General features: G+C 44.8%; 1 protein-coding gene across 3 annotated transcripts in view; it reads right to left on the bottom strand.

The window, feature by feature from the left end:
* MXRA7 (matrix remodeling associated 7) overlaps window positions 1-21,791 on the bottom strand; it is a 62,266-nt gene that overhangs the window by 36,448 nt on the left and 4,027 nt on the right. The gene's annotated exons all lie outside the window — the stretch shown is intronic.

Genomic DNA, 21,791 nt, shown 5'->3' on the forward strand with positions numbered 1-21,791 from the left:
AGAGCAGCACACTGAAAAATCACAAGGGATTCATAGGCATAATAGCTCAAAGATAAAATTTTAGTTGGATCTCACTGAAAGGCATCTTCCATTAAATAAATCTTAAATTCATTTACACTTTCTTCCCCATTGCTCTTCAGAGGAACAGGCGCCGGAAGATGGAATTTAAAGGCTTATAAATGCATGATAGCAATTCATGCAGCTTATACTCACAGCACACGTAAAAATGGTTGGCACAAGATTGTTAAAAGAGAAAAATAAATTAAAAAAATGAATGACACCTTTTTTTTGGCACAGGGAATTCATTAAGTGCTTTTCCCCTTAAAATTGCCCTCTTTAAAACTTGAATTGGCTAGCATGTACATTCTATTTTAAAATGTTATTTATCCACTTCCTGTCCTGTGTTAATAACGCACATATACATATTCCAGGAGAAGGTGGGAGCCTGATTCTTTTCTGGTGGCAGCTTATGTGTGTGACAAAAGGAAAGACCTCTATTATAAAAGGGGGGAAATAATGCTTGCAGGAAACTTTGGTCTTGGATTTATAGACCCACCCCTTCTAGTTTAAGCATGTTTATTTTGATCCACCTCATTCCATCTTTGGTCATGCCTATACATACACACACACACAGAGAGAGAGAGAGAGAGAGAGAGAGAGAGAGAGAGAGAGAGAGAGAGCATAGTACCTCAGAGCATCTGCAGAGTGCCTGCACATGTTCAGAGGCAGGGGGCTTGGCAAACACCAAGGGGAGGGGGATGCCTGACGGTGCTCCAGCTACAAAAGCTGAGGCTGCTGAGGAGGCCAGAGACCATCTTGGCTGTGAGTCCTGGGAGTGTGGGGCCCTGACTGACTCCAACTACAAAAGCTGAGGCTGCTAAACAGACTCTTGGGCTTGGGTGTTGTTGGGAGGTACGGTTCAGTTATCACTGTTTTTTTTTGTAACTCTATTTTAGATCTTGTTGTGATGTATGTGGAAGTGGTTGAGTTTGGTTGTCTATTTTTCAGTGCTTTACTTTATCGTTTATAACTACTCTTTGAACTGTGGAAAGGAGGCATACAAATAAAATTATTATTTATACCCAGCCAGATTGGGGGGATATAAATTATTATTATTAATAATAATAATAATAATAATAGTGCCACAGTGAAGACCTCAGTAGTAGCAAATTCCCAGAACAAGAGCTGCTATTCCATACATAGGTTGAAAAGTAATTCTCTTCTCTCAGGGAGAGCCGGGAGATGCAGTTCCGTGAGAGGGAGAATCGCTTATTCTCAACATCCTCAGTAAAATACAATCCTCAGAATTCTTCAGGAAATGCTCTGAAAATTGTTATTGAACTGATTTTCTGTTCGGGTTTGGATTTCAAGTTCTTGCCATTGGAGAAGCTGGTGGCTCAATCTGCTAGTCCCCCTTCCACAGACACAAATGCCCACACGCCCACACTTACTTTTCCATTAACACTTAGGTGCTGGAATGCATAACAGGGCAGCCAGCAGCAGCAGCACATATTCCCTCTCCGTATCTCTGCATCCCTGGAGAGGAGTGGAATAGCCAGTCAGATTCCAGATGGTGTGTGGGCCTGTCGCCCATCTCCTCCCCACCTCATCTAATCTCCCATGCTTGATTCAATGGGACAGGGCCTTTACAGTTGCTACCATTTGCTCTATTTGTAAATGATGGTGTGTGTGTGTGTGTGTGTGTGTGTGTGTGTGTGTGTAGAGGAAGAGCCACGGGAGGCTGCCAGCCTCAATTACTAAGATGGAGTCAAGTTGGAGAAGAGACAAAGGCAGCTATTGCAGACATCTCAGGGTCAAGAGCTCGGAGAGATAAAACAGGAGCGCTCTCCCGGCAGGAAAGGTCTTGGGAATTCAGAAAGCAGCTTCATAGAAACCAGAAATTTGCTGTTGTTACCCAGAGGTCAGATCTGGATGGAAAGTGTCACCGCTGAGGAATGTGTGCGATTCACCAGCCTTTTTGGGCGCATCTCGCATTCTCTGGTCTCTGACTCACCAACCGGCTGGAGACACACGCACACACACACAGAGAGACAGAGCCAGCATCTCCTACACACACGTCTATTTTAGTCCATGCTTCCAAAAATGGAAACTCCTTTCGCCTCTTCATTCATTTATTTCTCAACAGCCCTTATTTGGGATGGGGAGAGGAAGTGTGACCCAACAAGCTGGGGTTTTCTTATGCATAGAGGGAATGCCAGAAAGGTGGCTTGACCTGGTCGTCTTGCATAGATGGGACAGACCAGCCCAGAGAAATTCTCCTTGAATGCGGGATTGTTATCTGATTGTCTGGAGGCAATAGAGCACTATGCCATGGGTAGGCAAACTAAGGCCCGGGGGCTGGATCCGGCCCAATCGCCTTCTTAATCCAGCCCACAGACAGTCCGGGAATCAGCATGTTTTTACCTGAGTAGAATGTGTCCTTTTATTTAAAATGCATCTCTGGGTTATTTGTGGGGCATAGGAATTGGTTCATTCCCCCCCAAAAAATATAGTCTGGGCCCCCACAAGGTCTGAGGGACAGTGGACCGGCCCCCTGCTGAAAAAGTTTGCTGACCCCTGCAATATGTCATCCACTATTCTCCCATCCACACTATACATCTAAAGCACTATTATACCACTTTTAACAGTCATGACTTACCTCAAAGAATTATTGGAACTGTAGTTTGAGGGCGCTGACTGCACAGAGCTACAATTCCTAGGACCCTTAGCAGATACAATTCCCAGGATTCCCCATGACTTAAAGTGGTACAATAGTGCTTGAAACAGATGCTGTGGTTGCGATCAGTGTTTGGGTCCTTGAACCCAGCCTGTAAGATCGTTTAAATCTGCACTACTGCCGTGTTTTCTCTATTACCCATCTCTCTTGGTGGGTGGGTGTGCATGAGGGAGAGGTTTAGACCAAGAGACAGAGCTAAGATAGATGGAAGCTAAGTCTGGGTCTGGTCAGTGCCTGGGCAGGAGTGGAGACCTCCTCAGAAAACAATGTATGCTGCCTTCAATCCAATGATGCAAGAATGGTGGAATATCAATATAATAAAATAAGTATTGTAGAACTCTGGAAGAGCAAATGAGAACTTTAAATATCTAGACAGACATCTGTCTGCCTGGGCCTATGTGTGGGATTAACACACGGGAAAGAGTCCAATGGGACTCTTCTGCTAAGTATAAAATACCAGTTTAAAAATAAACATATGCTTCCATTAATGCTTTAGCCTGGATAGCTCAGTTGGTAAGAGTATGGTACTGATAATGCCAAGGTTGCAGGTTTGATCCCCGGATGGGACAACGGCATATTCCTGCATTGCAGGGGGTTGAACTAGATGATCCTCAGGGTCTTTTCCAACTCTACAATTCCAGGAAATCTCTCCTTTTTTGTTATGTTCACCATTATGATAAACCATTTTCTGACCCTCTTGCCTTTGCAGGTTTCTGTTCTGACTTCTAATCAGCAGGTGTTCCTTGGCCATTATTTTTAACAGATCAGGATGTACGTTTCAGCTGTCCAAAAGCTGTGCACAGGACTGTTCGTGCTGAACATCTTTTCATGAGGTCATATAGTATGGCTGGGGCGGCGGCAGCAGCAGGGGGGTGTACACAACATATTTCTATCTCATCTCTCTATTCCTTTGCCAATGGTAAGAGCGTCTCTCTCCGAAGCATGTCCCAACAAAACCAAAACTGGGCAGTGCAGAGGGCCTTTCTCAGGAGGAATCCAGCAGTTTTCAGGGCCTGGTGGAACTTGCTTTACATGTTTGCCTGACAGAGTAACACAGCAAGGTGGAGGCACAGGTGAGCAGGAGGTTCACAGAATATCACAGCGAGTTTATTTAATCATGGTGGGAGGGGGCGGGGAATGATTTCCCCAAGTCATAACTAAAGCAAAGTGGTCATATTTGCAATGGGGTTAATATAAGAAAGCCCTGGATCCGCAGGAATGTTATAATTTTTGCTTGTTATCATCACTTTTGGAGACGATCATTTGGGGCACATGCACTAAACTGCAGTTGTTGCTTGGTTACTGCAGAGAATTCAAATGACTTTTCCCAAGGTAGTGTTTCCACTGCAAAATATAATAACAATAATAATAATAATAGCATCATTTAGTGCCAGGAGGGGAAATGCTGTATTCCTCTACTCCAAGTGTTTTCATTGCAGTTGTGTGCAGTGTGTGATGCCGCAATGCAAGAGAATGGCTGTGGAAGTGCCAATAAACTATTGATTCCTTCCTCCTCCTGCAAAAGTCAGCATGAAGTCAGGGAAAGATCATCCCATACTGCAGAATAGGGCGAAATGAAAGTGTGCGTGGTGTTGGGAGAGCCTGCTGCTGCAATACCACCCCTTCTGCCTTAAAGGTAAAGGTAAAGGTACCCCTGCCTGTACGGGCCAGTCTTGACAGACTCTGGGGTTGTGCGCCCATCTCACTTAAGAGGCCAGGGGCCAGCGCTGTCCGGAGACACTTCCGGGTCACGTGGCCAGCGTGACAAAGCTGCATCTGGCGAGCCTGCGCAGCACACGGAAACGCCGTTTACCTTCCCGCCAGTAAGCGGTCCCTATTTATCTACTTGCACCTGGGGGTGCTTTCGAACTGCTAGGTTGGCAGGCGCTGGGACCAAGCAACGGGAGCGCACCCTGCCGCGGGGATTCGAACCGCCGACCTTTCGATCGGCAAGCCCTAGGCGCTGAGGCTTTTACCCACAGCGCCACCCGCGCAAGAACATCTGAATAGGGTGCTCCTTTGAATTATAGAGCACCATGGAATCCTCACTTCTGCTTTCTGCTGTGTTGGAACAGCGGGGTGAGAGATTTAAGACATTTCCTAATGGCACATCTGTCCGGGAGACCTTGCACTTCAGCACACAACCAGAAATACGGAAAGCAGTCTCAGAAACAAGAAGAACAGTTTGGTGCTGAACTATCTCATGTGAACGTTGCACCTTCCTCTGTGATGCCTGGATTGTATCAGGTTGGGTGAGAAGTCCGTTTGGGTTCCTTCCAAGTCCAGTGCCAGATGTACGTCGAAGCTAAACAAGCTGTAGCTTAGGGCCCCACTGCCTGGGGTGCCCCCCCAAAAAAAAATTAAAGGGGAAAAAACTGGATGTTCTTTGATAAAATACATATTTTGTTATGTGCAAATGGCTTTAGATGCCTATTAGGTCCATAAATTACCATATATTCAACACAAACAACAACAATAATTTGTTGTTGACAAAGGACAGCTGGACATATAAAGGGCCCCATTACCTTCAGTAGCTTAGGGCCTCAACAAACCTAAATCCGGCCCTGCTTCCAACATTTCTATGATTCTGTGTGTAGACTGTGGCATTCATGCCCATGGCTTGCTGTTCACTGCAATCAAGGCATGTGCTGTTCAGCACTAGCTTTGAGGGCTGCACAGGGAGAACACCACTTTTATGATAACGCCAAGGTTGCAGGTTTGATCCCCGTATGGTCAGCTGCCTGGCTGAGGGCTGGACCAGATGATCCTGAGGGTCCCTTCCAGCTCCACCGTGCTATGATGCTGTGCCACACAGAGGGTCCCTAAGAGTTATCAAGTCAAGCCGCTCTTCTGTAAGATGGAACAGCTGTTTCAATGATGGGCAAAACAAGAGGACAGAAAGGCCCATCGGCAGAAAAGCCTCGACCCAGTTGGCAAGCAGCAGGCAAAGGAGCATCAGCGCAGATTTTTTGGGGTCATGAAGGCCACGGTACCCCGGGAGGCTTATGTTCTCCCAGTGTTCACTGACTGTGGCTTGGAGAGTGACATCAGCAGGGGTGGCAAGGAGGTTTCCCTTTAGGAAAGAGGGCAGTGGAAAGCTTCTTGTTTGAGGGCAAACAGAGGGCAAGCTTCTTGTTTGAGGGCAAACAGATCTGTGGATCTGGGAGCATCTGGGGGAACTGCTGCATACATAGGCAGTTTGGGCAGCTGTTGTAATTGACAAAGATCCATTCATTGGAGGATTATATTATTTTTGTTCCATGAATATTGCAACCTCGTTTCCCCGCTCCTTTCCTCTGTGCATTCACTCTGTGAGTGTGATGGGGACATTGTCAGAAGGAATTGTGAATTTTGGGGTGAGAGAAGCCAGGCTCTGACTCTTCTGGTCACTTTCAAAGATGGGCAGTTATGGGAACATGACAGAGAGGGGCATGGTGGGCTAAAGCCCCCCCCCCAGTTTCTGTGCTAAATCCATCTATTACTGGACTGTATAGATCAGACTGCCACCTGTTTTTAAGCACAGCTCTGGCAAGAGGAAAAGGGAAAGAGGCTCATGATATCACCTTGTTTATTTCCTACAAGTTCATTTCCCTTGTCCCCCAAACACAGGCTGACATCTAACAGGTAAAGTTGCCAGATGATCCTTGCAAAAGAAAAACAAAGAGAAAAAGCACGTAAGGTCTGCCAGATGCTTGATTTTTGTTTTTATTAAAAGTGAAAGAGCAATCCCAAGCCCATAGAGGCTGGAGGAGGAATCTGTGTGATCTGTACTCTGAGGGAGAAGAAGGGTGTGAAGGGAATGTAAACATCCAGCTCTGAAGAGGAAAACCACAGCTTGGAAAATAACTCTTGGCTTACAGTGCTGAAGCCAGTAACACGTTGCCATTTATGGCTCTGCTTTCTGACCCAAGCCTGATGCAAGACGCTGCAAGAGGAAAAGGGAAGGAACAAAGTCTGGAAGAAAGGCACACTCCACGAACATGGCCAGAGAGACAATGACATCATGCCCTGTTCCTTTTCACCCTTATTCCACATCTAGAACTCTGCCTCCTTGTATTGAAGGAAACAGCTGCGAAGGCAAACACCTCTCCAGATCGTTGGAATAACCACAGCTGAAGTCTGTTTTTGTCCAGAATGGAAAAAAGTGGATAGCCAATATGTAGAGTCAATGGGGGAGAGCACGTTCAGCTGAGACGTCTTGGATATCCTGTATGTGCACGCGTGTGTACATTATGTCCCATGTGCATCAATGTGCCTACTGAAGGAGGAATGCCGTGGCAAACAGGGGAAGAGATACACTCTGCCGATTTGCTTTGGCGGACAAAATTATGAACGGTTACTAACCCAAATGGCCAAGTTCTGCTTTCATTGTTGGCTTCTCCTAATACCATGACTGGGGATCACAAGCATGAAGAGAGTTGTTGTGCTTTTGTTCTTTCCAGAGGCATTTGGTTGGCGACTGTGAGAACAGGATGCTGGACTAGATGGGCCTTTGCTCTGATCCTGCATTCAGGTGTTCAGCTTCTTGTGGTTCCAGCTTCTGAGGGCTCCCTACACCACCAGGTCCTAAACTGTGAGGGAAGCTATGTAAGACAGGGGTGCCAACTTGAATAAAATATTGGGAGGGCCCAGGTAAGCCCTGCCCCACATCTATCACAAGATGTGGTTTGAATGGCAATGCCCATCAACTTTGCAGGGGCCTGGCCCCCTCAAATATTTTATTGGGGAGCCAAAGGGAGCTTGGACCCTAGGAGTTGGCTCCTATGGCTTTAGAGGTTCACCTTCCAGAGTGTTGAGAGTGGCAACAGGGATGTGGCAGAGGAGGCAAGGACAGCAACTGGGGTCTCCCTCTCCCCACGTCGTATGATGAACAGCTTTTTGTTTCCCAATTGCCTGTAAACACAGGCAACCAGTGTACAGGGCTCCAGTGCCTTTAATTGTGGTTTCAAAGAAGTGACTTGAGCCGCTTCCATGGTTTTAACATCCTGTACTGTTCAGTTGTTACGCTGTTTAAACTGGGTGGTTATTTTAAATGGTTGGTTTGCATTGCTAGCTGCTGTGGCAACCCTTTCAGGCTTGAAGAGCAGGGTAGAAATTGCCTGTAACCACTCAGCAAATGTATTGTAAAACATCAGCTGGCGTAAGGCCAATGCTTGGTTGCTTAGCTCCTGGCTATCTCAGTCTTGCCTGCGACCTGCTTGGTTGCTCTGGTTCTTAGCTTCTCATACCTTAACCTTTAACTGCATGACAAGCTCTGGCCTGGGACTTCTTCCTGGAGCTTGAAATCCTTCTATGGACATCTGTTCTTGAGTCCTGATAGAGCAAGAAAGGTTGAGGCATGCCTTGCCTCCTCTTCCTCCTCCTCCCCACTGGCATTTGAGCCCAAATGCCTCATGCCACTGATCAGCAGCAGGACAAGTCTTTCATTATCTTCTAAACTTATTGGCAGAAGTTGGCCTGATAGGCAAGGCGAGATGTTCTACTTGCTATCTCTCATGCTGTGATCTTGACTCTCTAATATAAAAGGAAAGGTGGCATATTCTCTGTCAATAACCCATATCCTGAAATGGGACTCATGGGCTTTCATACGGACATGATACATTGACCACTGATGAATGAATGTAGGCTGGAGCATCACCAACTCTTGCTCCACACACACTGCCTTCACAGTGACTTAGACTTCACACATTGCACCAGGGCAGACTTTGGTAACATGGCACCCTGAGCGAGGACAAAATTTGGTGCCCTCTTCCCTGCAATTATTTTTTATTTTCCCAACAATTGCTTTTGGTGCATTTACCCATATAGCTATCCATATAAATATGTTGTTGTTGTTGTTGTTGCTGCTGCTGCTACTATTTTTCACCCCCTTGGCTTGGCACCATATGCAGGGGGAGCACCTGCACTGCCTTAAATCCAGCACTGATTACACTGGCAACAGACACAAGCTGTCTCTATACATGTACTGGCAGGGTGCACACTTGTCAATCTGTACGGCCCCACTGTTGTGTACACAGACTGTACACTCCTTGAATGCTGCATGCAAATAAATGTACAGCTCAACTATTTGTGTACACAGATGGTGCAATTATTTAATGTAATATATGTGACACCCCCCAGCGTGATCTGAGGAGGACAGTGGGGGATGGAGGGTTGGACTTCACATCTCTGCCTGCCCATGAAATCATGGGGTGGTTGAGAAAGTTCTCCCACTCCTAGCCTCAAACCCATCATCTCTATAATGGGTGTAATGTTTACTTGTCTTTCACAGTGATGTTGTGTGGATGAATGAGATTATTTTAAAAATTGAGTTATATAAAAAGGTAATCGTTTGATCATTCTCCACAGTGAACAAGGCTGAGGCTGCAGATAATTTATAATTATGCAATGAAAAAAAGTTATGGCCAGCACAGGATTATTCCTCTCTTTTTTTATCTGGCTCACAAAACTATACCTATGAAGATCTTTAAAAGGCAAGAAAGTGACCTGGGGACCACAGTTCTCAGGAGCTAGTCACCTACAATTGCACCAAGGTGTTGACATCCCTAGACAGACAATTAAAACCGCTCCCAGACAAATTGTAGGCCTACCCAGCATATAGCTGCCCAGATCTGCTATTTATTTCCCTTCTACATTTATCCCTGCTCTGAATGTAGTAATAATAAGGGAAGGAGTTAACAAAGGGCTCCCAGCCGCACCCAGCCCATCCTCCTGGGATGCTTTGCAAGGTTGTTTGAGTGTGCTGTTTTTAACAACATTTCTAATCTGGCTCATTAATACCAGACCTCCAACTGCATTGGCCTGATAATATATGATGTAATTTTGCCCAGACATTATTATGAATAGATTTCAACTAATCTTAGAAACAGCAGGAATTGCCGGCTACAGTGTTAACAGCACAGGACTTGAAGTCCAAACACGAAGTTATATTCCATTATTGTTTTGGACTTAAAGTCCAAGCCTTGGGCACATCTTGTCAAATCTCTTTGTCTCTGTTTCCTTACTAAGAATAAAAACGACGCTTTCCCCAATAAGCACAATTGGAATATCATTTTCTTTTTCCTGCAAAGAGAGAGTCACCCCCTATATATTTTAATCCCTTTGCTTATTAGACTCTTCTTCTTACAGCTCAACAAAGCATTGCACAGTAATTGTTCTAAGCAATCTCAGAGCCACAAGCAATGTTCCCAACCAGGAAAAGTATCTTCTGCTTACAGAAGTGTGGAGTGTGCACAAATGCTATTTCAGATGGGAAAGCAAGACTAGTTATTTGTTCTTTGGAGAGCATGTCCATGTTAACATGCTCTCTTCTGTACCTTACCCAACGATGGGGCCGGATCCACATTACAGCCCCTTGTGTTTGCAATGCAATGCTACACTGATTTTTTAAAAAATAAACACAAATGCTATGCATGGGGCACATTGCGTGGGGTACCACCCTATAAGCCCATTGTTAATAACACAAGCCCATGGCATGTAGCACGGACTCAGGTTATAAACAAGGGACTTACGGTGTGGTGCTCCATACAATGGCCCCTCCGACCAGCAAATGTGTTTGCAAAAAGGTATGTTGCGAGTCCATGCTACAAGCCCCTGGGAAATGCAGTAAGAGAACATACACCATGTTTGACAAGAACACATCCACTTGCACAGGCAGTGAGTATCTCCCTCTCCTGAGCCATTTTTTTCCTCATCTACAGTTTCAAAAATCTATTTGAGGTTCCTTTCATGAAATGTAGGCTTGTGTGCCAGCTCTGTAACAACAGTCACCAGAGTTGCCTTTACGTTACGCAAGAGATTTTTGCCATCGGTCAGTGAGCAGCATCTGGTCTTCATCTGGCTCCAGCCCCAACAGTCCCCGAGGGGGTCCCTCAACCCCAGGCAAGGTGTGCAATATGTTCCCTGCCATTGCCAATTCTCCACCTTCCTCGGTGTGTTAAGGTGCTTGTTATGCTTCTCTCCCAGGGCCGGATTTAGGTTAGATGAGGCCCTAAGCTACTGAAGGTAATGGGGCCCTTTATATGTCCAGCTGTCCTTTGCCAACAACAAATGGTCGCTGTTTTCTGTGTTGAATGTATGCTATATGGTAATTTATGGACCTAATAGATATCTAAAGCCATTTGCAACCAGTCCATGCAGAATGTAGGCACCCTATATATAGAAATGAGCAAACAAGTGATATTTTAGGGAGCAGGCTAGCAGGCCATTACAGTGCTACCTCAGGTTACATATGCTTCAGGTTACAGACTCTGCTAACCCAGAAATAGTACTTCAGGTTAAGAACTTTGCTTCAGGTTGAGAACAGAAATTGTGCTCTGGCGGTGCGGCAGCAGCAGGAGGCCCCATTAGCTAAAGTGGTGCTTCAGGTTAAGAACAGTTTCAGGTTAAGTACAGACCTCCAGAACGAATTAAGTACTTAACCCGAGGTACCACTGTACTTACATCCTAGGAACCTACACAACACAAAACACTGTTGCTGCATGTAGTTTTATTTTATTTGTTTTTTATCTTATATTTTGGAAATGCACAACCAGTTTTTCCCACTCTAATTTTTTTGGGGCCCCCCCAAGAGAGTGGGACCCTAAGCTATAGCTTGTTTAGCTTATACATAAATCTGGCACCGTTCTCTCCCCACATGCTCTTTCCTCATTCCCCCTTCCATCCCTGGCAGAGTGAGCAGTTCACCCTGCACCCAGGATTCACTCAAGGAAGCAGCACAGGTAGAGTATTATTGACAGAACACTTAGCTTTGGACCTCTGCAGATATGCAGGTGCAGATGGAGAGGCAGCATCTCCATGCAACCACAGCACCCCTGACAGATGGTTGTCCGAATCTCTGGTTAAATACACCCAGCAAAGGAGATCTGAGCCTACCAGAACCTCCCAAGGCAGCTGGCTACACAGTCAAGTTAAGAGGGTTCTCCCACTGCGTTGCCAAAATCTCCTCCCTTGCCATTTCCACCTATTCATTCTGGACCTGTCAGCTGGAGTAGCAGAAGATAAGTATGCTCCATCTTCTATGTGGTAGCCCCTTAAGCCTTTGAAGACAACTGCTGTCTGTAAAAACTGAAGGATTCCAGGAAGAATCAGAACCAGACAATTCATGCTGTCTAGGGGCACAGCTGTGCTGTCATTCCACACTTTGATGGAGGCTTTAGTGCAGGGATCAGGAACATTTTCCAGCCATGGGCCAGTTCACTGTCCCTCAGACCATGTGGTGGGCCGGACTATATATATATATTTTTTTTGGGGGGGGAATGAACTAATTCCTATACCCCACAAATAACCTAGAGATGCATTTTAAATAAAAGCACATATTCTACTCATGTAAGAAAACCAAGCAGGCCCCACAAATAACCCAGAGGTGCATTTTAAATAAAAGGACACATTCTACTCATGTAAAAACACACTGATCCTTGGGCTGGATTTTGAAGGCAACTGGGCTGCAGCCAGCCCATGGGCCTTAGGTTGCCTACCTCTCCTTTAGTGCAAGGATGATGCGACCATCCACCCCAAATGACAGGAAGTACCAGAGGCAGAAAAGAATATTGAAATGTGAAGTATTGGAGTTAGGTTTTTTTAAAAAAAATATTTTTAAATGTTATATGTTAATTTGGATTTTTGTATATGGATTTGTGGGCTGCAGTATTGCTTAGGGGCTTTTGTTGGGGAATAGATTGTTTACTATTAGTGTGTATACCTTTGTATCAATAATGGTTTTGATCATTTTTAATTATGTATTTTGAACTTTGTATAACATAACTTTGGGTTGTAAACTGCCCTAAGACCTACGGGTATAGGTATACAAATTTAATAAATAAAATAAAAACAAATATAGTCAAAAAAGGGGGAGGGGATGAGGAGACACATGTGTCCAAAGAAAGAAAGAAAATGTGTGCATGATCGGAAGCAGGGATAGCCAACATGGTGTTTTCCAGATGTTGTAGACTCCAACTCCCATCAGCCCCAGTCAGCATGGTCCATGGTCAGGAATGATGTAGTCCACTAAAGGAATAACACAGTCAGGTTTAGCTCGTTCTACTAAATGGCTACTTGCTACTTTGGGAAATGCTGTTTGTTTTTCTCATTATTAATATCACATACCACACTGGCAGAGGCTGAAGCAATGAGCTATAGTACACATGCAGGACAGGTTTGTTGAGCTCTGGGCCCCTAAAATAGAACTGACAGGAGCCCATTAAGGCCCCTCTAATTGGACTGGCTGTAAATATGTCATCTGATCCAGCAGCTCCAGTAAACAAAAGGTGTCACAAGAGCCTGAGCATGTGGACTGAGTTCCTAACTTTATAGTTGGGGAGGGTGGGCCGTTGGCTTGTACGCAGTAGGAGGTTTAAAAATATTATTCCATTGCTTTCGGAGGAATTCAAGAGCCTAGTGCACAAAGGAAAAGGAAAACGCAAAACAGAATGCTGTAGATTGGGGTGTTGTTGTTGTTGTTTTGCCTACAGATGACAATAATGAAGTGTGAGCCGCACCTGATATTGCCAAATCTCCACCCACCCCCTTTGGGTTGGGATTTTTGGGGGGAGGCTCCCACAAATTTATAGGACTGAATGAGAAGTTTTAAGGTTAAATTCCTGACCACTTTAGAAAGCCTGCATTGGGATTCTATAAACCTAAAATGCAGCCTAAATATAATTAGCGAGACTGTGTATGTGGTTTTTTTATTATTAAAAAAAACAGCATATGCACACGATAATGACAGCTCTTAATTGAGCTTCTACTCTCAGTCTAATTACTACCCCTTCATTCCTCTCCCCTCTCATCCTTTCTTGGTTTTCCACAAGAGCTGATCTGTGCACAGCTTAATGCCGAGAGAATAATCCCCATATCTCCTCCCCCACTAGAATCCAAGAGCAGGAAGAGCTCCCATGGAAACCTTTCCTTTTTAAACTCCAGTTCATCTATTGTGTTTTAATTTCTTTAAAAGGTGGTGAGGAACAAGGACTAACCCCCTGCCCCCCCCCACTTCTAAGGATGCTTTTCTTAAAATTAAGGAACATCTGGCAGCTCTGCTCCTTGCAGCTACCCCACCCGAAACTCCTACAGGGCAGCTGGGATAACATCCATCCACTGCCCATTAATCAGGATCTTGTCTGCTTGAAAAGCTAAACATGAGTTAGGAGGCAGCTGGCTCTGCAGGGGGAAGTGTCAGTTTACTGGGTGAATAGGACCGCTGTTGTCTAGCACAATTCATTTCCCACATGGTTGTGCCTGTCGGAGGCGGCCCCTGCTCTGAGGAACTAAGACTGCTGCACTGTGATCTTGACATCTTTGCTTGCTTGGCGACAGGCACCGTCCAGATCTTCTCTCCCCACAAAAGGAACCCTCAACAAAGCAGGAAGAGTTATCCGAGGACTGGTTATCTGAGGACTGGTCTACATGCACACGGGCGCAGCACTCCATCAATCTGTTCTGATGACTCAGATGACATGGGAACAGCCTCCCTCCGGTGAAATACATTGTCAAAATGATGTCAGATGATAAGAACGCTCTGCCTGCGGTTCGGAACAACTAACTGGGCTTAGAAGAGTTGCAAATGGGGTTGTAAAGGAAAATACCTTTGATGTGAAACCCAGTCTCCCTTTTCTTTCATATGTAAGGGGAAAAGAAAATAAAGGTTTTCCACCAGCCTCACAAACCTGCCCGTGGAGAAGCTATATAGACTGCCAGTGTTTTAAGATCATGTAAAATGACACCATGGGCTCGGTGCTATGTTCTTTTCTTTGCTGTGACTGTATTGTGTGTGTGTGTGTACACACACACACACACACACACACACACACACACACAAAAGGTGTCAGGTGATAATAATGCTCTGCATTATTTTAATATGGGATGGCTACTTCAAGTGTACAAATCATCGCTTGATGTTGCAATCCCATGTCTGAATGAATACTAAACTCCACCAACCTCAGCAGCAGAAGCAACAACAAAATAATAATCCAGATTTCAGCTAGCTCAGGTTTGCAAGGACCCCAAGCAATCCACAATGCTTGGACACAGAGGACTGACAATGGCAGTAGGTTGTATATTATACTGCCAAATAGGCCCACAGGGAGACGAGAAAGACTTGAATCTTTTAAGCATGTACCTATTTGGGAAGAAGAAGTGATAAATTAAGTCAGAGAAGAAGTCCCATGGAAGCGACTGCACTGTACCACTGGTTTTCGTCTGTATATTTTCTGAATTGGATGCCTCTTCCACTCCTGTTTCTTGAATTGGCTTGTAGGATGATGTGCAGGAGTGAGAGGAGGGAGCTGCAATTTTTAAATTTGCTCATATGTGCCCTCTGTCTTGCCCTGCCATTTCCTGCCCTGAGCCATTTCAAGGCACATATGACAATAAAGGGAAGGAGGAAAGGCAAGGAATGGCCTCACTCCTTCATACATCTAGAGATGAAAGAGGAGCTTTTGCCTTAGTGAATTCTTCAGGAATCTCGAGTAGGGATTTGCCAGAATCTGGCAGCATTTCTATACCTTGACATGCATAGGTAGAAATTTCCTGTATTGGTTGACAATAGCATCAACCCACATCAGGGACATTGTAAATTCACAATGAAGTCTAGCCCATTCTGGGTTCCAGACTCCCGGAGAGTTCTGGAAACAGTTCCAGAAGTTTAAGAGAAATCCAGATGGAAAATTTAAAGTCATCAGATGCCAAGCAAGTTTCTCATACACAAGCCAAAGCCTAGGGGCTAAGCAACTGGATTGGGACTCAGAGAGCTGCATGCTCCATTCTTGCTCAAAGCATGCAATACTTTAAATTTAAACACCCACCCCCACCCACCCCATAACCACTACAGGTTCATCATCTGCAAATGGGAATAACACAATAAACCTCCTGTGTGATATTATTTTCAGCCTACTGATTTCAGAACATGATGTCCTATGTTATGGGCAAAATAAGTAGGTAGGATTTATACATAGCAGGGCTATTTTGTGTGTGAATACTCATAGAGACAACCGAATGTCTGATGGGTGATCAGGACCCCATCTATGATAACTGAATATATTAAGAAGAAGGCAAGGGTAGCCAAAAGCATTTTGGGGTCTGCGGTAATATGGCACTTCCTCTCCCCACCCTGATTCCACATTCAGAAGTTGACAAGAATGTCAGATGAATCTTCTTTCAACACTGGTGATGGGGCACTCTCCTCATCTTCTACTTCTAAGACCACCAGGTTTGGTTAGGGGTTGAGGGGAGGCCCCATGATCCTCTAATGTGTCACCTGTTGATACTATCTCTTTAAGAGGCAAGCTGAGAAGGCCTCATGCTAGCAGTCCATGCAAGAGGAATAGAACAGGACAGGGAGGGGAGAGAGAGAGAGAGAGAGAGAGAGAGAGAGAGAGAGAGAGAGAGATGAGATTTAGTTTTCTAAGCTTCAAAAAAAGGCCTGGGATATTTTTGCCAAGACAATCAGAATCTGGATATTATTTGGCAAAGTTGTTTATGTTGCTCTTTAATGTCAAAAATTGTTGCTCTGTAGGTTTTAATAAATATATGTTGAGTTTGATGATGTGGTGTGACTTACTGTTTCCCACATACAAGATCACCACTCACAACTCTGCTTCCTCATTATCGGCCACCTGAAGCAGCCGCCTCATTCTGTCTAAAGGTAGGGCCGGCCCTGGGAAACTTGAAAAGAGCCTGTTTTACAAGCATCTTGTTTCCTTCCCATAACTTCAGCTGAAAGAAAGGCCTTTAAGATCCACAGCTGTATCCAATCCCATCTAGTCTCTGCTTCTGGTCAGGCTCCCTTCTTATCTGAACTGCAAAACCTTTTTAGCTGGATGTCAGGTCCTTTTTAAAATGGCTCCTGTATCAAAGCTTTGCAGCTTGATGAGCAGATGGGATGCACAAACCTACATCTGATCCAGCTCACAGGGCAGGAAAGGATTTAAGGATTTTATCCACAAAACACTGCTGGCTACAGCTCTATCAGCTGCAAAGAACTTCTGCAATGCATGCCACTATTATTACATGCATCCCAAAGCAAGGACCTACTTCACCAACAGAAATAGACCGTTTACTGTTTTTGGCAGAAAGGCCCCACCACCACCAAAGAACCACTCTCCCAAGCAACTGGGAGCCTCAGCCAGTCATGGTGGGAGTTCGGACTTGGCGGCAATTTAAAATTTGCCACCCTGAGCTCCCTTAAGAGGAAGGGTGGGATAGACATTTAATATCTACAGAATATGGTGCTCGAACTGTTGGGTTATCAAGTGATGAGGAATCCAGTGTTTGGTATCAAGGGGTTGAGAGCGGAGAGAGACAAATGTGGTCAACTAGCCAGTAGGTTGGAATTTGCTGCAAAACTTGGTTTGACTGCCAAGCCCAGTCTTCTCGGTACATTGCTTAGCATCTGGGGATGCTGCTGATTCTCATTCTCAGAAGTGGTTTTCACAGGCACATGGACATCAGCTTGATTTCCTCGCAGCTTGTGATGACTTTTGAAGCATAGGTGGGTTCCCATGAGGCAAGACACAGTGATAACAGCAAGAAATTTATTGAATACGTAACTGGAAAACAGGGGCAAAGCAACTGCTTATATACATTCCTGAAAGCCTGGGCCACTCCCACTACCAACATGATTGGCTGTCTAAACTTCCAAGCTGCGAATCACAATTCAGAGTTCAAGGGCCAATGGCAGAGGCCCAAATCCTGCAATGTTCTGTGATGTCTCGAATCAGAACACAGGAGCTCAGAATCCTTAGTCCAGACTCAAGCTTGAACACATAACAACTTTGAGCTGAGCTAAACAAGTGAAGTGATTTGATTCAAAACTTTTGCTTTTATGTGAAGTCAGGCAGTGAAAGTCTGTATGTAGTGTTAAGATATGTGACCACTCAGTCACATCATCACATGATGCTACATGTTACCATTCAATACTGCAATGTGCAGACAGAACCTGTTTGTGTGTCTGTGTGTCTGTTTGCTTGTGTTACTCTGTAAAGGGTGCAAAATAACATCATAATGAAGTTACCAAGTGACAAACAGTCATGGATGGGCCAACCCTTGGTTTCCTTGGTTTGTGAACAAACCTTGGTTTTATCAACAAACTGCCTATCAGCACACTGAGAGCACCTTTTATCAATGAACATTTTAGTTGGCTGATTAATATTTGCACGGAATCCAACCACATCCTGATGCATGATGCATCCAGGCAGTTGAAGGGGAAAGAGGCAATCATCCTTGCTTTTCTGCCATTCCTGATGTAGCGATTCAATTAAAAGGGCCTTCTGCCTGCTTCGGAAACCCCTGAGGTGGCTACAGAATGGACAGCTGAGCTCACAGTGTCTCGGAAACTCAGGTAGCAGACATTTCTAGAGCTTTCCTGATTAGATAAGATTATTTTAATAAATCATGCCTGCCACAGATTAAGAATTAGCCAGGAGGCAAGGAATGTCATTATTTTCAAGGTATCTACATCTTTCTCCAGATTCCTCTTGGCATTTAGGGGCAGCTGTGTAGTCAACAACCTCTTCCTAGGTGGCCTTCCAAACAGCAGTGGCTCAGCTCCCTGACCAAATCTCTAGTGTCAGGCAGACAGGAGGAGTTTTTCAAAACTCCAAGAATCAGCATATTTTTAAGGCAAATGCTTGCTTCATACTTCTTCCATTTTTTTCCCTTTTCTTTTTTTTTGCAAGGCAGCCATCAGAGAAACAGCTCAACAACATTCCCTTTCTGGGAGTAAGGACAAATAAATCCAATCACTGACAGCTGAACCAGATATTTATTTGCATCCAAGTCCACCTTTCTCAAACACCGTTGACTCACAAAGCCCTGATCAGATTTCCTGTACAATCTGATGATACATGTCTACTCAGAAGCAAGTCCAGTTGAGTTCAACGGGGCTTGCTCCCTAGTAAGGGAGTATACCATAGCAGCCTAAATATCTTCTCTGGAGCTGCAAATTTCATAGCAACAACAATGACATTCTCAAATAGAAGAATTTTCGACGAGAAAATAGGCTGGATGAATCAGACAAACCAAAATGCAAGCCGATAAATGGTCTGCCCTGGCATAAAGCTGAACCCTGAGTTCCAAACCCACGATCCAATAATCAAATAAGTTAGTATTTATTCAAAGGCTCCCTTATTTCTGCTCTAGCTAGAGTAAGGGAGATGAGAGACCTCACAGACCACGTTTTCAAAGACTAAAGGGCAGTGCTAATGACTGCCACCCATGTTGAATTCTGTGGGCACCATTTACTTTAATGCCAGCTTTTTTAAAAAAGGGCTGCTCAGAGAGCACCCCAGACACACGCCTAGTTTCCCTTGCGCTGTGCCAGCCCAGTCCTGTCAAGCACTTGCTCAGTACAGAAACATCTATCTCCCTCTAGACACCGCTCAAGCACAGCCTCGCCTCCCTCCGAGATCAGCCAAAAGAAGATATGCAAAGCAAGTAAACTAAATGGGGCCATTCTTCCCACAAACAACATGTGGCAAGTGGCAGAGAAGTAATAATCAGAATATTCTGGCTTGCTTTAACAATCTAATATGGGGTGGGTGGGGTAAAATGAAATGGGGAGACCGTGACGTGAAGCCGGCCCATCATCCAACATCATGCTGTTTAACAAACAAAAGAAAACTGGAGGTAGCTTGCTGGTAGGCAGAGGAGAATGTATCAGCTGCTCCTTGGAAGTTGTGTGTACAAAAAAAGAAATGCTTGACTTTAGACGTAGGTGATTTGCAGAATTCTGGCTGAGAACTTAAAAAACAAGGGATGTTGGAATGGGTAGGTGCCATACTCTACAGGCTGAGGGGTTCTGAAACATGACATTTTCTTTACAATGCAAGGCATCTTCCTACCTAATATCCTTCCAATATACAGTGGTACCTCGGGTTACATACGCTTCAGGTTACATACGCTTCAGGTTACATACGCTTCAGGTTACAGACTCCGCTAACCCAGAAATAGTGCTTCAGGTTAAGAACTTTGCTTCAGGATGAGAACAGAAATTGTGCTCTGGTGGTGCAGCAGCAGCGGGAGGCCCCATTAGCTAAAGTGGTGCTTTAGGTTAAGAACAGTTTCAGGTTAATAACGGACCTCCAGAATGAATTAAGTACTTAACCTGAGGTACCACTGTACTGGTTTTCAGCCTTGCGAATGTCTGCATAAATGAACATAATAAATAAATAAGAAAGACAATGTACACCACAAGGCAGTTAAGCCAGTGAGCTGCTCGGAGTGTTATTTCTGCATCAAAGCATTCTGGCTAGGATCCCAGCTAAGCCCATCCACTCATTAAACCCCTCTGGACCTGGTAGACTCACACTTAACCAGGCATTGGTTTCCTGTGGTTGTTCTAATCAAAAGGCCTGATAACTCTCCCTTAATTATATATAAAAAACACCAAATGGAGTTTGCTTATTGACATAGGGCAGGGGTAATCAATATGATGTCTTCCAGGTGTTTATTGGACTCCAGCTTCCACCAGTCCCTGCCAGCATGACCAATGAACAGCGGCGATAGAAGATGCAGTCCAGCAATAACTGGAGGGAGTCAACTTAGGGAACATATTTTGTTTTTGAGGCAATTTAGTGGGCACTGTTCAGGAAGTAACGTGGATTCAAATTTAGTTGCCCCCCCAAAAAAAAATGCAGCACGTGAAATTTAACACAGTTAGAATGTGTGGGTTCCTTTTGGTGCATTCTTCATTCACAGTTTGAGTTTGCACAGATTTTGTGATTACAGGTAACAAGAAAAAAATGGAGCGACAGGGTTATGATGGTGGTGGTGAGAGGTGATTATGATTCTGAGGGGAAGAGAGGCAGACATGATAGGAGACGCACTGACGGAGGAAAAAACAACAACTCAGGTAGCTTTACAGTGTACAAAAGGTCTTTCCCCCAAATGAGAGTTTTCCCTTTTCTAAAATTATCTCCAAAACCATGAGGGTTAGCAACATGGGAGCCACCAAACATATTCACACAACAGCTTTGTTTGTGAAGCTGTGTTCTATGGACATACAGCTAGGAGTCACAGGAAACTGCCCATTAATCTGCACTGATGGTTATCACACAATAAACACGGGAACACCCCATGGACATATTTGGGTACAAACAGCAAAAAGGCAGTAAAATGAGGTGACCTTATGTACAGAGCAGGCATAAACGTTGCTTTTGTAGATACTCTTAGAAAGTGTAGATAAGCTGTAGCTAATACAGAGACAGAAGAATAGGGGGAAAGGCAGAGAAGGGTGTACGCTAGCCAGAAAGGAGCCCAGCCCCACCTCAGAGAAATAAAAGTAATTCTTTCTGAACCAAGAGACGCCCATCATGCCACGACAGTGGGGAGACTCCCACCAAGCACACTGTGAGGCTGCTTGTCTGAGGCCAGCTATATATATATATATATTTAGATGCTGTATATTTCCACCCAGAAAACAGCACGTGCTCTGTATGCTGGGAAACCCAGCTGGCTTAACAGAAGCTATCTCCTGATCAGCAGGCCTGCTTAGGGCAACTTCTCCCTCTCGCCAATGTTTCCCCGGGGAAATTACAAAACAAGGTAAAAGGGTGCCCAAAGGCATAAACAGGCACAGGAGCTAAGTGAGCGATGTGGAAGGTAATCACCGGGTCCAGGGATGAAAATAATAATCACAATAGCATCAACAAACACATCCTTCCTCCTGCAATCTGGCATCTGGGCTATAGGGGCCTGTTTCTAAGATGTGCTGACTCTGCACTGCTTCCATTTACTTCGCAAAAAACCCAACGAAGGTAGCATTTCTCCTAAAGAGATGCCGCAGAGGCAAGCAGCATATGAACCAGAAAACAAAATGAGCAGAGTAAATGCAGGACTCATTTGCCAGGCCCTTTACTAATCTTATTCACTACTCCGCACTGGCTTTTTGTACCAAGTGAGACCTCAGATGGAGACCTGAAGTTATTTTAACCAAGAACAGGCCCCCCAGTTGTTATTTCTGACTGGTTGGAGAAGGTAGTGGTTCGGCTCTCAGACTAAGACCAGGAGATCCGGGTTAAAATGTAGCCATGAAGCTCACTAGGTAACCTTTGGTCAGTCA

This window comes from Podarcis raffonei, chromosome 2 (genome assembly GCF_027172205.1).
Source record: "Podarcis raffonei isolate rPodRaf1 chromosome 2, rPodRaf1.pri, whole genome shotgun sequence".
NCBI lineage: Eukaryota > Metazoa > Chordata > Lepidosauria > Squamata > Lacertidae > Podarcis > Podarcis raffonei.